Here is a 14629-nt window from a genome sequence, read left to right on the forward strand (position 1 = left end):
CCCAGTTTAAATGTCACGTTCCCCAGGAAGTGTGCCCTGGCACCGTCTCTCCCTCCTTTTACTGTTCACACTCTCCTAGGTCATCTTGCCTTATGAACACCTGTATTGTAACAGGTTTGCTTATGACTTATCATCATCTGGGCATGCTTAGTTGTATCCGATTCTTTGCGACCCCATGGACTATAGCCCGCCAGTCTTATCTGTCCGTGGAATTTTCCAGACAAGAATACTGGACTGGGTTGCCATTTCCTTCTCCAGGGGATCTTCCCTACCCAGGGCTCGAACCTGGGTCTCTTGCACTGGCAGATGGATTCTTTACTGTCTGAGCCACAAAGGAAGTCTCTTTGTGGCTGTGAACTTGCTGTGCTCTTCTGAGAGTATTGACTAGCACAGAGAGGGTACTCTGTAAATTGTTGAGGGTACAGATGAATGCTCAAAACTCTTTTGAAAGCTCAGAAAATGATTTGGGTTTTAATAACCTAGGCCAGAGATGATGTTGGCTTATATTAGGTGGTGACTGTGGGGATGGTGAGAAGTAAATGGATCTATCTGAAGTTGAATTGACCAGTCTTGGTAGTAGGTAGATGTGGAGGTTGATTGGAGGGTTAGGAATGACCAAGTTTCCAGCTTGACCAGCTCAGTATCCAGAGGTGTTATGTATTAAGAAGGGGAAGAGTGGAATAGGAGCAGCCTTGGGATTGGGGGGGTAGGGGAGATCAGGAATTGTAAGATATTCAAGTCAGCATGTCAGGCAGTCAAATGGTTATAAGATAGTGGATCTCAGAAGAGAGGTCTTGGACAGACAGGTAATAGGGGGATCATGTAAGTGTTATCCCCACCCATGAGATCAGGCCATCTTCTAGGGAGAGAACAGTGTGGAGAGTTTTAGGACTGAGCAGCCTAAAATGTTTGCTCAAAAAAGAAAGATACCATTTTGCAAAGTAGGCATAGTCTAGTGAATCCACAATAAATGACATGATTGAAGTACCTACAAGACTTAACCAGCTGAAATATTTTAACTGTTAAGAAAGAATGGAAAACTTAAATTAAAAAAAAAAATATATATATATATATTTGGCTGTGGTGGGTCTTAGTTGCAGCATGCAGGATCTTTAATTGCGGCATGTGGGAACTAGTTCCCTGACCAGGGATTGAACCCGGGCCGCCTGAATCAGGAACTCGGAGTCTTAGCTACTGGACAACCAGGGAAGTCCCTGGAAAACTGAATTTTATATCTGTGGGGCATATTGGCCAATGATGGTACACTAGCCATAGAAAATGGGAGAATGGTTTTGAAAGGCCAGCATGTCTCTTGGTAGACCAGCTGCCACCACATGAAGCCATTGTGACCTCACACCCTGCTCTTGATAAACACTAGTCCTGAGTGTTCATGTGCCAGGCTAGGAATAGTTTCCCCTGGTGATGTGTTAGAAGATTCTTAAGGGATAAATCATGAACACAGACTTTGCAAATAAGTGCAAAACTTTTCTAGACCATTAACACTTTCTGGTAAGCCTTTTTTCCCCCCTTTTTCTGGGAGAAAGAAAAGTGGAACAAATAGAATGTACATCTGATTTAATTAATGACTGATACATTCTCTCATTCATACTCAATATTATGAACAAACAACTGTAAGTCAAGGTTAAGAAGAAAAAGGATTCTATTTGATTCCTGACCTCCAAGGGCTGGTGGAGACAGTACTAACACAGGTGGAAAAATGAATGGCCATGTAAGACAACTTAATAACCATAAGAGGACAAAGCATTTAAGTGCCCAATGAAGGGTGCAGACAGGATGTGGTACAGGAGACTAGTAGAAGGAGAACTCGATCACTCTGTACCCAAGTCATCTGGGAAGGCTTCTCTGTCCTCATCTGATCTAGTGAATGAAGGATGCTTTTTAGGCTGTACAGGAAGGCAGATGGAATGGAATGGAATCTCCGAGCTTGCACTTCTGTGGAAGATGACATTTAGATCTGCTGCCATCTGTTGGTGAGTGTGGGAAGGAGCCAGGAACACGGTCTGCAGGTGGTAAAACGCGAAGGGTGCCAAGAAGAACCAGGTGCTGGCACCTACCTCTCTGGGATAAGTAAGCTTTTGTCCAGTCCATTGTCATTAAAAATGACAATGATCCTCATGCCTGCAGTGTTGAAGTTACCTATTGTTGCTGTTCACTTGCTCAGTTGTGCCCAACTCTTTGTGACCCCAGGGACTAGAACACGTCAGGCTTTCCTGTCCTTCACTATCTCCCAGAGTTTGCTCAAATTCATGTCCATTGAGTCGATGATGCCATCCAACCATCTCATCCTCCGTTGCCCACTTCTCCTTCTGCCCTCAATCTTTCCCAGCATCAGGGTCTTTTCTACTGAGTCAGCTCTTCACATCAGGTGGCCAAAGTGTTGGAGCTTCGGCTTCAGCATCAGTCCTTCCAATGAATATTCAGGGTTGATTTCCTTTAGGATTGACTGCTTTGATCTTCCTGTCCAAGGGACTCTCAAGAGTCTTCTCCAGTACTGCAGTTTGAAAGCATCAGTTCTTCAGTGCTCAGCCTTCTTTACGTTCCAACTCTCACACCTGTACATGAAATTACCTGGGATTATGTTAAAATGCATAATCTCAAACTCTACCCTACACCTACAAAATCAGTATCTACAAGTTAGGCACCCCCCCAAGGGATTCTCATGTTCATTAAAGTTTAAGAAACATTAATCTAAGTCCTGGTGATTTAAGAACCTTCTGGGGCCCTTCCCAGGCCCTCCTCCCTGGAGATTCCAATTAGTGGGACTAGGATGACACCTGGAAATTCATATTTTTAACATGTACCCCCAGATGATGACTTTTGTGCCATCAGGAAAGTTTTGAAAGCTCTGCTCCAGCTGCAGTCCCTGTCTCTGGGTCAGGTCAGCTATTCAGCATGCATAACCTGGACATATGCACTTCTCTTTCCATTGAAATCATTCTTTTCAAGACTGCCAGCCAAAGGGCGTTTTCCTGGTCTTCATCCTCTCAACCTCCTTTACCTCTATGCAGCAGTTACAGTTTGGGTGACCTCTTGCTTTTTGAAGCTCTCTCTTGATCTTGGTTTCCATCAGCCTTTCCTATTTTTCTACTCCTAACTACTTCTTCATCTTTTTTTTTCTGATTTTTCTTCTTCCCCGATCCCTTGACTCTCCCTTCACCCTTTCTGGGCTGTCTTGTCTACTTTGTGGCTGTAATTACTATCTCGATATGAACAACTTCCACATAAGCTCTGTGTGGGAGGTCCCCCACGTGTGATAGCACCATTCAGGCTGAGGGTCAGTCATGCCGCTCTCAGAGGCAGCAGGTATGTGGGCTTTAGAACTCAGCCACCCTGAGCCTGAACCCTGCTGTCCACTTGGCAGCTGATGGATCTTGAATAAATTAATTTACTTTTGAGTCTCAGTTTACCTCTAGAGTGAGATGAATAATATCTATGAATACTTCAGAGGAACATTTCTGAGACCAGTTGGGAAATGTATATAAAATGCATGACACATAAGAAATGCTTCATAAATGTCATTCTTTAAAAAAAAATCTTCTTGATAGACACCTTCATCGAACGGAATTTGTTGTACCCATGCTGCATTTTTTCAGCTGTGTCTTTGCTCATAATCTTCCCTCTGCTTGGATCATTTCCAGTTTTGCTGCCTTTCAAGGTCAAATTCTGTTGCCACCTTGGCACCAAAGTCTGTGATCAACTCAACACCAAATCAGCTTTTGCATAGATTTCTGTATTTCTGTTACTCTTGTAATACTTAAATCACTAACACCTTGTGTTATAATTGGTCAGGCATATGCCATCTTCTTGCAAGAGTAAAAGCTCTGTTTGGACCAGGTTCCTGTCCTTCTAATAGTTTTATTCCCCCAAAGGCTTGCAGAGTGCCTGTCTTTTATGCCAGGGAAGCTCAAACGTCCCACTGGTCGTGAATGGACTGCATCACCTTTGCCTGTGAAAGCCAAGACATTACTCTCCATTACATATGCTAATAGAAGAGCAGTGATGTGGAGAATCAAAATAACCAACTGTCCCAACATTATTGCTGTTGGCTTTGGAAGGCATTGTGATGTTTCTGCTTCAGATTTACCTTGTTGATTGTTTCATCAGGCACACATCAGAATGAGTCTGCATTCCATGAGCGTGCACCATCTGGGAAACGGAAGGGTGTGATCCAAAACTGCGTAGAGCAGTAGGAGAAGCCAGTTTGGGATTTCAGCTGTCCAGAGATAATCCACAAAGTGAATAATCAATCCCAATGTAACCGAGAGATGGCTATTTTATTATTATCCCTCTCAGCTTTCTCTGGTCAAACCCCTTTATAACAATATGGTCATTAATTAGTCAAGGGCACGCTAATCATTTGTCATTGACATAAAATACCTCTGGTGATAGAGCAGAAGCTCTGTATTTTGAATCGATGCCAGCCTATTATAATAATGATGCCTTACATTTGTATAATGATTTATAAAGAGCTTTCATGTATGTTATTTAATTTTATATTCTTGATGCCCTGAAGTAGATAGAGTAGGTCTCATTTTACTGTTTGACAGATGTGGAAACCACAGCTCAGAGAAGTTCAGTGACTTCCCCAGGCTCTCTTAGTTAGATCTAGGAAGAGTCAGGGATCCAGCTTTTGTATTTTTCCTCCATTAAGGAAGCTGTCATTCTTTAAAATGTTTATTATGATTCACTTGGAAGATTGCCAGGTGATTCTTTTTATAGTTTCCAGTTTTCTGGTGAAATTCTTTATTTTAATCTATTCTATTGATATAAATTTTCTTTCTGTTTTTTGAACAACAAAAGTGTCACATTTAGAGTCCTTTTCTTTGAACTTGGATATCTGGATCACCTGTGGGTCTGTTTCTACTGTCTGTTTTTTCCCCTTCTTGGATTTTGGTTGTATGGTTCTAACTCTGGGTATACCTCATTTTTTTTATTAAATGCTAGACACTGTATAGGCTGTAAGATGCTCTGATCTTCAAGAGAGGGTTTACTCTGCTAGACAGAGTGCAACCCGTGATCTTAATCCAACTAAAGACTGAACCAAGTCCATGCAGGATTGTGTTTTGATAAGGTTTAGTCTGATCTGTCCCTCTCCTTTACAGCTAGCACTAATTGAGAGCCTCGTGTGTTCACAGGGTCCCTTTCTTTGATAGGTCCTGGATTCTAGTCTTATCTTTTCAGTAAGTTAATACTTCAGGAAAACTCTCTGCTTCATAGAGAACTTTCTGCTTAGTTTTTTTTTTTTTTCTGCTTCTATTACATTCAGCTTTCAGAATTCCATAAATGACCCCAGGGGAAAGCTGGCCATGCATTTGAGGCCCCTCATGCCTCTAATTTTCTCTTTCTAGTCCTGATACTGTTGGAAGCTTTGCTAGCTTTTTTTGTGTCCTAGCAGCAGCCCTATGCCTATGTAAAATATCCTCAGTCTCTTGTCCTGCACTCAAAAATGCTGAATCCTTCCAGGTTAGAAGCAACTCTAGAATACGAGTTTGCCGCTCCTCACCTTCCCCCCTGGGTAGTTATATCCTTGCTCCAGCAGGTCTATAAGACCTTGCATGTTATGTGTGTGCTCAGTCACTTCAGTCGTGTCCAACTCTTTGCAACCCCATGGACTGTTGCTCGCCAGGTTCCTCTGTCCATGAGATTCTTCAGGCAGGAATAGAATACTGAGGTGCGTTGCATGCCCTCCTCCTGGGGAGCTTCTGACCCATGATCAAACCTGTGTCTCCTACATCTCCTGCACTGCAGGCGGATTCTTTACCCACTGAGCCACCTGGGAAGCCCCTACAAGACTTTAACACAAATGCATTTTGCATTTCATCTAGCATTTTTGGTTGTTCTCAGAGGAAGTATTGATCTGCTTCAGACTCTCCCCTCCCTCTCAGAAGTAGAAATCAAATGTTTATTCTCTACACAAAAAAAGCCGCAGCTTACATGGGCAGTTCTTAGCTGGAGGTCTTAGGAGGTGGCCTAGCGAGCTGGGGGAGAACCTTCCCCAAGGCATTTACGGGTGTCTCCAGGCGGCCCGGAAGACAGGGAAATGGATGGGTTGTAACTGTGGCCTGGGACGAAGGCATTCATTAGGCTGAGGAATGAGCGTTCGGCAAGCTCAGGAGGCCTCACCACTCCATCAGGTTTCTAATGATTTTTGTCAGAGTGTTAATCCCCTGGGTGAGCAGCAGCATTTTGATACCAGCAAACAGATTGTGTTTCAGCCCAGATCACCTAATATGGAGTGCTGCATGAGAGCTGAAAAAAATTCATTCTATTTTAATGGAGTTGAGAGAGGCTAGTTGGGATAACAAACATTGAAAATAGGGTGATGGGGCTCAGAGTGAGAATGGGTTGGAGAGGTAGGTGCTGGACATAGCACTGGTCCACATGAATTCCAAAATGGGTGTACTTATGTACCTGGATATGAAAGGAGGAGATGCAATTGTACACACAGGATGCCTTAGGGATGATCTCTTCTGGGGCGAACCCTTTCTGAATGCCTAGTCTGGCCCAGCTCCTGTGAATACGGAGATAAGGAGAACCAAAATCCAAACCCTCAGGACCTCTCAGTCTGGTGGTAGAGGTTGACAAGTGGCCAAACAATTAATAATAGTAGTACTAGTAGTATTGGATGTAGGAATGTCCCGGCTGCACCAGGAATACAGAGCAGGGACAGGGTTTAGGGGTGAGGGGAAAGCTTGAGTGGATCTCTCCAGTGAACCAGCTGGATGGGGTGGAGGACGCTCTAGGCACAAGGAACCGGTTGAGGAAATGCGCTGCTGTAGTGCCGTGATAACAGGCACACGCATGCGTGTGTGCTAAGTCTCTTCAGTCGTGTTCGACTCTTTGTGACCCCACAGACTGTAGCACACCAGGCTCCTCTGTGCCTGGGATTCTCCAGGCAAGAATACTGGAGCAGGTTGCCATGCCTTCCTCCAGCGGATCTCTTCAATCCAGGGATCGAACCACATCTCTTACGTCTCCTGCATTGGCAGGCGGGTTCTTTACCACTCATGCCACCTGGGAAGCCCCAACATATATGTGATCTTACAGAAATGTGGAGTTTTCATTTCTTCTGCCACTCCATGGTCAGATCTATTTGTTTTTAATATTGATTTATTGATTTGTCTGTGCTGGGTTTTGGTTATGACACACAGGATTTTTGATCTTCGTTGCGACATGTGGGATCCTTAGTTGCAGCACGTGGGATCTAGTTTCCTGACCAGGGATCGAACATGGGCCCCCTGCGTTGGGAGCTTGGAGTCTTAGCCACTGGAGCACTAGCGAAGTCCCACTGGTCAGATCTTTAATGACATCTTTCTTGGTGAGAGCTTTTTGCTTGCATCCTGTCTCTCACTTCTTGAGTCTATCCTATATGTTGAACCATATTTTTTCCCTAACACGCACACCTGGCCATTGTTGTTCACCACTCAAGAACTTCTTAGGGTTCCTCTTTTTTTATAAAATAAAGTACAAAATCCTTGGGATACAGTAAGCCATTTAGTGATATGACTGTAACCTACTGCCCTGTCACCATCGACACCTTCCCCAACCCTACCCTGGAGCCCTGTTCCCTGGCTTCGTGTGTGTGGCAAGTTGCTTCAGCTGTGTCTGACTCTGCAACCCCGTGGACTGTAGTGCACTAGGCTCCTCTGTTCATGGGATTTTCCAGGCAAAAATACTGGAGTGGGTTACCATGCCATTCTCCAGGGGATCTTCCCGACCCAGGGATATAACCCAAGACCCAGGGATCGAACTCGAGTTTCTTATGTCTCCTGCACTGGCAGGCAGGTTCTTTACCACTAAGAAGAGACAACAGTAGTTGAGAGCCCAAACTTGGGGGCCAGGCTGGGAAACCCTTTCTCTACCTTTACTGGGCCACTATAGACAGGTTGTTCCTGTAGACAACCAGTGTTTTCCTGCCCCCATGACTTTGTCCATGGTCTTCCCCATGCCTGAAATGCCCTTCCCTGCCATCTTTGCCTGATAAAATTCCACTCTTTACTCCAGACCCAGGTCACATGTCACCTCCTCTCTGAAAGCTTCCCTGATCCTCTCTGTCAGAATGATTCATTTCTCCTCTGAATTACTTAATAGTCTACCCCTCTGTTAAAATAAATCACCTTCAGCCTATCTTATAACTTTTGTGTCTCTATCGGTGACTGCCCCCGCCCCCACCAGGGAAACCTCCTTGAAGGTAGGGAGAATGCCTTATTCATCTCGTGGTCTCCATCACACCTCACGGTGCATTCCTGCTGCTCAATAAATATTTATTGATTGAATGAATAAATGAGTATTGAATGGGCTTTCCATGTGTTCTGCTTTTGGTGTCTCTCATTGTAATTAAAGCTTTTTTTTCTTTTTTAGTCGATTTCAGGCAAAAAGCAAGATAAATTTTACGTGAGGTTTGAGAAGGACTGTAGAAGTGATTTATGGGCGGATAAGAGATCTGTGCAAACAGGTGGTAGAAATGTTCACAGTCAGCTCTGCCTGCTCCTTCCATTCCTCCAGACCCTAAAAGCAGAAGTACAGCTGCCTTCAGCCAAGGCCAACGCCAAACCCCGATGCCCGCAAGCCCAATGTCCCCTGCCCTCCTGGCAGGTGAGCAGCTTTAATGTATGGTGTTGAAGTCCTGGGTAGAAATGCTCTCTCCTGAGAGTGTGTTTGGACATTTATGGCCGGCTTACACATAGTGGGTACTGTGGAGGCTCATGTTCTGGAATGGTCTTTTGGGGAGGAGCTTGTGCTCTGGAGCACATTTGCACCAGTGGAGATAGCTGTGTACTTGTCCAGCCATATTCTGTCACGGCAAGCCTTGGCAAAGCCCGCATGAGGCTCAAACTTGTGACCTTGGCTTCCTGGCCTCATGCTCCAGTCGCCTGAGCCAAGCCCACAGCAGGCACTGGCTGCACTGTCTCTGTTTCGAGAGTGAGGTTGGGCCCAGATAGCAGACAGCCCAGCGCCAGCGCCAGGGCCCTGCCTGTCAGGATCTGGATGCCCAGAAACCTCGGTTCAGCTCGGAGAGTCAGAACACCTCCCGAGTGGCCCAGATGGGTCCCAAAGTGGCCATTTCTCCCCAAACGGGGACAATAACCCTGGGACCTGTGGCTTTCCTCTTTTGATGACTTTGCATCAACAAGCCGGGTGTCTTGGCCCCCACCCTCCCCATCAGCCAATGTTCCCAAGGCCCAGATTTAACTTTCTCTTATTCTAGTTTCAGGCCATTTCTTCTTTTAATGGTGTCCCTAGCTTCCTGAGATAATTCTTGCCCTTCTTTTATGTGGCTGTGTCTCACAGATTTATGGGAAGTTATCGTGTCCTCACGGGTCCTGGTTCTCCGAGTCCCACATATTATGTTCCTTTAACCTCCCTTTATAGGTCAAGAATTCTGATTCCTTTAATCATTTTTACTGCCTTTCTTGGTATTCACTCTCCCTCCTTGACTTCTGTTAAGAGCAGGAAGGCCCAAACTTCAGAATGTGTTCCAAGAGTGGCCTAAACAGGGGTGGGGGCAGTCAAGACCCTGTTTTAGGGACTCATGGCGTTTGTCCCCCATGGAGCTCTTGCATGTTTCTCGTTTTACCTTGGCCTCATTGCTCCCAAATCACCTACCCTGAACTTCACCTTCCTGTGGAATGGGCTTATTCATTAAAAAAAAAATTTTTTTTTAAGATTTTTCTTATGTGGATCATTTTTAAAGTCTTTATTGAATTTGCTATAATACTGCTTTTACAGCATATTAAAAAGCAGAGACATCGCTTTGCCTAAATAGTCAAAGCTATGGTTTTTCACGTAAGAATGTGAGAGTTGGACTATAAAGAAGGCTAAGCACCAGAGAATGGATGCTTTTGAACTATGGTGCTGGAGAAGACACTTGAGAGTCCCTTGGACTGCAAGGAGATCGAATCAGTCAATCCTAAAGGAAATCAACGCTGAATATTCACTGGAAGGACTGATGCTGAAGCTGAAGCTCCAAGACTTTGGCCACCTGATTTGAAGAGCCGACTCATTGGAAAAGACCCTGATGCTGCCAGAGATTGAGAGCAGGAGGAGAAGGAGATGACAGAAAATGAGATGGTTGGATGGTATCATCGACTCAATGGGCATGAGTTTGAACAAACTCTGGGAGATGGTGATGGACAGGGAAGCCTGGCGTGCTGCAGTCCATGCGGTCACAAAGAGTTGGACATGACTGAGTGACTGAACAACAACAACACTGCTTCTGTTGTTTTTGTTCTGGTTTTTTGGCCATGAGGCATGTGGGATACCAGCTCCCCAACCAGGGATCAAACCTGTACCCCCTGCATTGGCAGGCCAAGTTTTAATGACTGGACCACCAGAGAAATCCCTGGAATGGGCTTACTCTTACCATGGCCCAGTCCTCAGACTTGAGGTGAGGGTGAGGCATCCTAGGAAGATTCAGGGTAAAAGGAGAGAGCCAGCAGGTGCTGAGTGCCTGTGATGTGCAGGCACCACACAAGACTCCTCACCCATATTATCTCCATGAACTCTCACATAATCAGCTCAAATATATATCATCACTCCCCTTTTCCTAGTTAAGGACTGAGGCTCAAAATTGTGTAATAACTTTCCATCGAGCGTGTGGCTAATCAACTGAATATCTAGGATTTGAACACAGGCTGTGAGATGACCCCAAAAAGTCTTTTCTTCCCACTCTCTGCAGCTTCCTTTAGAAGAAGTAGGAAGAGAGCCTTTTGCAGAGGGAGCAGTGGAACCCAGAGGAGCATTACGGGGAGGACTCTGTTTCCCTCATCCTCAGTACGCCGACATCCTGGGGACTAGTTGCTTCCTTCTGACATGTCCTGAAAAAAAAAAAAAAACTCACTTTGATCCAAATGCCTCTCCCTTTATCCTGAATGCAGATTATTTCTTGCCTCTTGAGCAGTGGGACCTTTATGTCCCCAGATGCCCTGCCACTGGCCTGAAGGGGCATGTTAGGGTTACTTGTACTCCTCACTTCTGAGCTGGAGAGAGAGCATTCTGCAGCCTGGAGCTTGGGAATTTTCCCCACTGGTTCATGCTGTGCCCAGCCCTTTCCTGCTTCCATCGCGCTGCTGTAAGGGTACCCTCTCGTAATGCGTATCCATTGGATTGGGCTGACTATGGTCCCTCTGTGTGTGGCTCACATGCTATTCCTCTCTGAACCCAGCCAGGGAGCAGGGGGTGGATGTGGCAGCTCCACAAGGCAAATTGATCAAGTCTCAGTGGTGCCTGGGATGATGGTTGCCTTCCTTACCACTTGGCCGGAGGGCAGGAGAGGATCCACCACTGTGCTGTTGACACCCTTGCACCTGCCTCCCCCGCTGACTTTGTAAGAGTAAACAGTGCCCCGTCAGCAAGTATCTTGGAAAGGCTTGAGATAACCAGGTAATACTGGAGATAACCAGTGCCTGCGATGACCTTGGGTGGGAGAACAGAGAAAAACTGGTTCGACCCCTTCCTTCGGAGCACACTCAGCTGTAGGGAAGACTTCTGAGGCTTTGCTTCTCCGAATCAGCCCCACGGGGCACAGTTACTCATTTCAGAACCCAATTATGGGATTTGCCTGGCAGTCTAGTGGTTAGAAGTCTAGCCCTCCAGAGCAGGGGTCCAGGGTCTGATCCCTGGTCGGAAAATTAAGATCCCACATGCAATATGGCATGTCCAAAAACAGCAACAGAAAAACAACTATAGTCTCCATGCTGGTCTTGGTACTGGGTGTTGGGGAGACAGATGAATAAGACAGGGGACTCGTTTTCAAGGATTGAGCAGTCTAATGGGGGACATGGCACATAACAGACCATTCAGCTCAGGGCGGTGATAGCAGGAATGGAGATTTACACTGTGGAGTGGGAAGCAAGGCTCCCACCAGCCTAAAACAGGGGTGGTAGCGGCAGGAGTTGGTTTTTAAGGGCGATGTCCCCTGAGCTGGGTTTAAAAGAGAGTGAAAGTGGGCCAGATGAAGAAGGATACGCCAAAGGGGAATTGTAAGTAGGGCAGACAGGAAGCCGGGGAGATAAGACTGAAGAGGAATCGTGGACCCAGTCGTGGAGACCCTGTGTGCTGGAGAAGGAAGCTTCAACTTAGGGAGGAATAAGGAACCAATACAGATGGGTTTTAAGTTAGGAGAGCGCCTTGGCAATTTATATCTTAGATGAATCTTCCCAGAAGTAAAATAGAGGGCATATTTGAAGAGGGTAAATCTTTAAAAAAAAGAGACCAGTTATGAGACTGTTGCAGTAGTCCATCCATTTGTTCATCCATCAATCTATCCTTTTCATGAATATTTACTGAGTGACAAGTATGTGCTGGGTGCTTGGTGAGTGTAGGTATAGAGAGATAGACACAAAAGACGGAGCCCTGGCCTCCAAAGCTGGCATAGAAGAGGCCAGGAGGCCTGGGCCTTTCACATAGAGCTGATGGAGGACAGGAAATGAAGTACAATGTTCTTTCAGAAGTCAGTTTAGTAGGATTTGGTTACTGATTAGATGGGGTAGGCGGGAAACGTGAAGACAGAGGCAAGGACGTCTCCGGATTTCCACTTGGGATGACTGCAGTGGCTGAGTCAGGAGGAGGTCTCCATTAGCATCCTTAGCACCCCAATTAAACAGCTAACCTCAGAAAGCCATGCAGACTCAGCTGTAGACAAGTTCACTAGCTCCATTCCCCCTTGCAGCCTGACTGCCTTTCATTCCCTCCTATAAAAATTCTGGAGCTGCCGCTGGGAGACTGGGAGGTTGACATTAACCAGGGGCAGAGGGTGCGTGGGAGATGTGATGGACTGCAGGTACTCAGGACCTTGGGTAAACAGCTGGACATATAGGTCTGAGGCACGAGTGTTGGGGTCTGGACTGGGAGTGTAGCTTTGACATTGTCAGCCAGGAAACTGTGATAGCAGACAAAAGAATTGCAAGCAGAATGGTGCTGGGAAAGGAACAGCGGCCCAAACAAGACGCCATGGCTCGGGCCTCAGGTTGGCTGTTCATTTGCAGCATGACCTGAAACTAGCTTGTCCTCCTTGGACTACCTCGGAGGCCCAGATCTGTAAAATGAGATGATCAGACCAGATCAGTGGCCTCCAAACTTATTTTTAGTGGCTACACTTTTCATTTACACACAGAATCACAATAGGTAAAAACTGAGCTACTGGGATCGAAGCAGGATATTGGGGGCTTAGAGGTTGCTGTCCCTTCTCCCCCTACCTCCCAATACCGAGGTGTAGCCTAGGAGGGTGTTCTGGAGAGCACAGTTTGAGAATCAGAAATCTATGGGATTTCGGAGGTCCCTTCCCTCCAGCGCCGGCTTCCTGGAGCCTGATTCATAGCTCGCTTGGGTGCAGGAGGGAGAGACTGTGCCTCAGGCCTCCTGGAGATTGCTGTCCGGTCAGTGGGAGATGGAGGAGGAAGAGGCAGCCTGGAGCCCACCCCCACCTGTGTAAACCCAGGATAATTTTTGTCTTTCAGGAGCCTAATTAAAATCCAAGCCCTTTCATTTGTTCCCTTAAAAAAGAGAGAGAAAGAAAAGCCTCACAGGCTATAAAACACTGCAGCCTCCTGTAATGTTTTCCCATCTCTTCCTGCAGTTCCATTCTTCCTAGTTTATCATCCTCAGGCTTGATCACAGGAACTTTATTATTTCCTTTTCCCCTCCAGCGCATGTAGGAAGTAAAAAAAAAAAAAAGAAAAAAAAGAAGATCTTGAGCCTCCGCTGAAGCCAGATCTGCTTCTCACCCCTTTCAAAGGTCTTTACTATTATGATTCACAGCCCCCAAGGAGGAGACTCAGAGACCCCTGGCTAAGAGCGCTCACACCAGCCCTGCTCTTGCAGCCCCAGGAGTGTGGGGGGAAGAGGGAGGGAGCTCTTTCTCATACAAGCTGACCTGTGCCTGCAGACAGAGGCGGTGCTGAGCTGTGTTCTGAGCTATAAATTAGCCAGCTGTGGTCCAGCCCCCAAAGGGCTGTAAATAGACCAGGGGTCTTCAACTTCCCTGGCGCTGAGCTTGTCCCTGGAGCCATCCTGTCCGTTCACTTCCAGCCTCCAGGGCTTCAGGCTGTTCCTTGACTGAGGTCCTGGCTCTCCCTCTGGCCAGCATGGCTGCCCCGTCCTGCCGTGACGGGCCTTCTGTGACTCGCCAGGGGATTGTCTCCAGGCCATATTTCACCCAGGTGCCTGTGAGAAAGACTCTCTGTTCTCACTGCAAAGCAAGAGAGAAAGGCTGCTTCGGCCACATCAAGACATCAGCTCTTCCACGGCCAGGGCGCTCGAGGCAGAGCTTGTCAGAAACTTCATTTATGCAGAAGAGGAAGAGAGGTCAGCCTGCGGGGTCTGGCTGGCCCACCGCCTCCCTGGCCTGGAAGGTGGCCACAGGCAGGAGGCAGGATGGGGCAGAGCTGTCCCAGCCTCGTTAGCACAGCCTGGACCCCGTTTTGAGCCATGTGACCAGGCTAAGACGCGGTGTCATTAGCAGGGCGGCCTGGCTGGATATTGATCTGCCCTGCAGAGGCCTGGAGGATTTGCAGCTGGAGCCGCCATGCAGACCACCGACCGAGGACGCAGCTGTGTGCAGCCCCCAGGAGCACACAGAGGTGACAAAACAGGAACAAGCCTGAAGCAC

The 14629-nt window shown here is 46.8% G+C and overlaps 1 protein-coding gene and 1 long non-coding RNA gene across 2 annotated transcripts in view; both read left to right on the plus strand.

Annotated features, from left to right (window-relative positions):
• The window catches only part of GRIK4 (glutamate ionotropic receptor kainate type subunit 4), a 501670-nt gene that overhangs the window by 180886 nt on the left and 306155 nt on the right, over positions 1 to 14629 (plus strand). The window lies entirely within an intron of this gene.
• LOC133261860 (uncharacterized) lies at positions 1338 to 2136 on the plus strand. Its single transcript, XR_009741150.1, has 2 exons — positions 1338 to 1509; positions 1904 to 2136. It is a non-coding gene; the product is annotated as an uncharacterized LOC133261860 (long non-coding RNA).

This window comes from Bos javanicus, chromosome 15 (assembly GCF_032452875.1).
Source record: "Bos javanicus breed banteng chromosome 15, ARS-OSU_banteng_1.0, whole genome shotgun sequence".
Classification (NCBI taxonomy): Eukaryota; Metazoa; Chordata; class Mammalia; order Artiodactyla; family Bovidae; genus Bos; species Bos javanicus.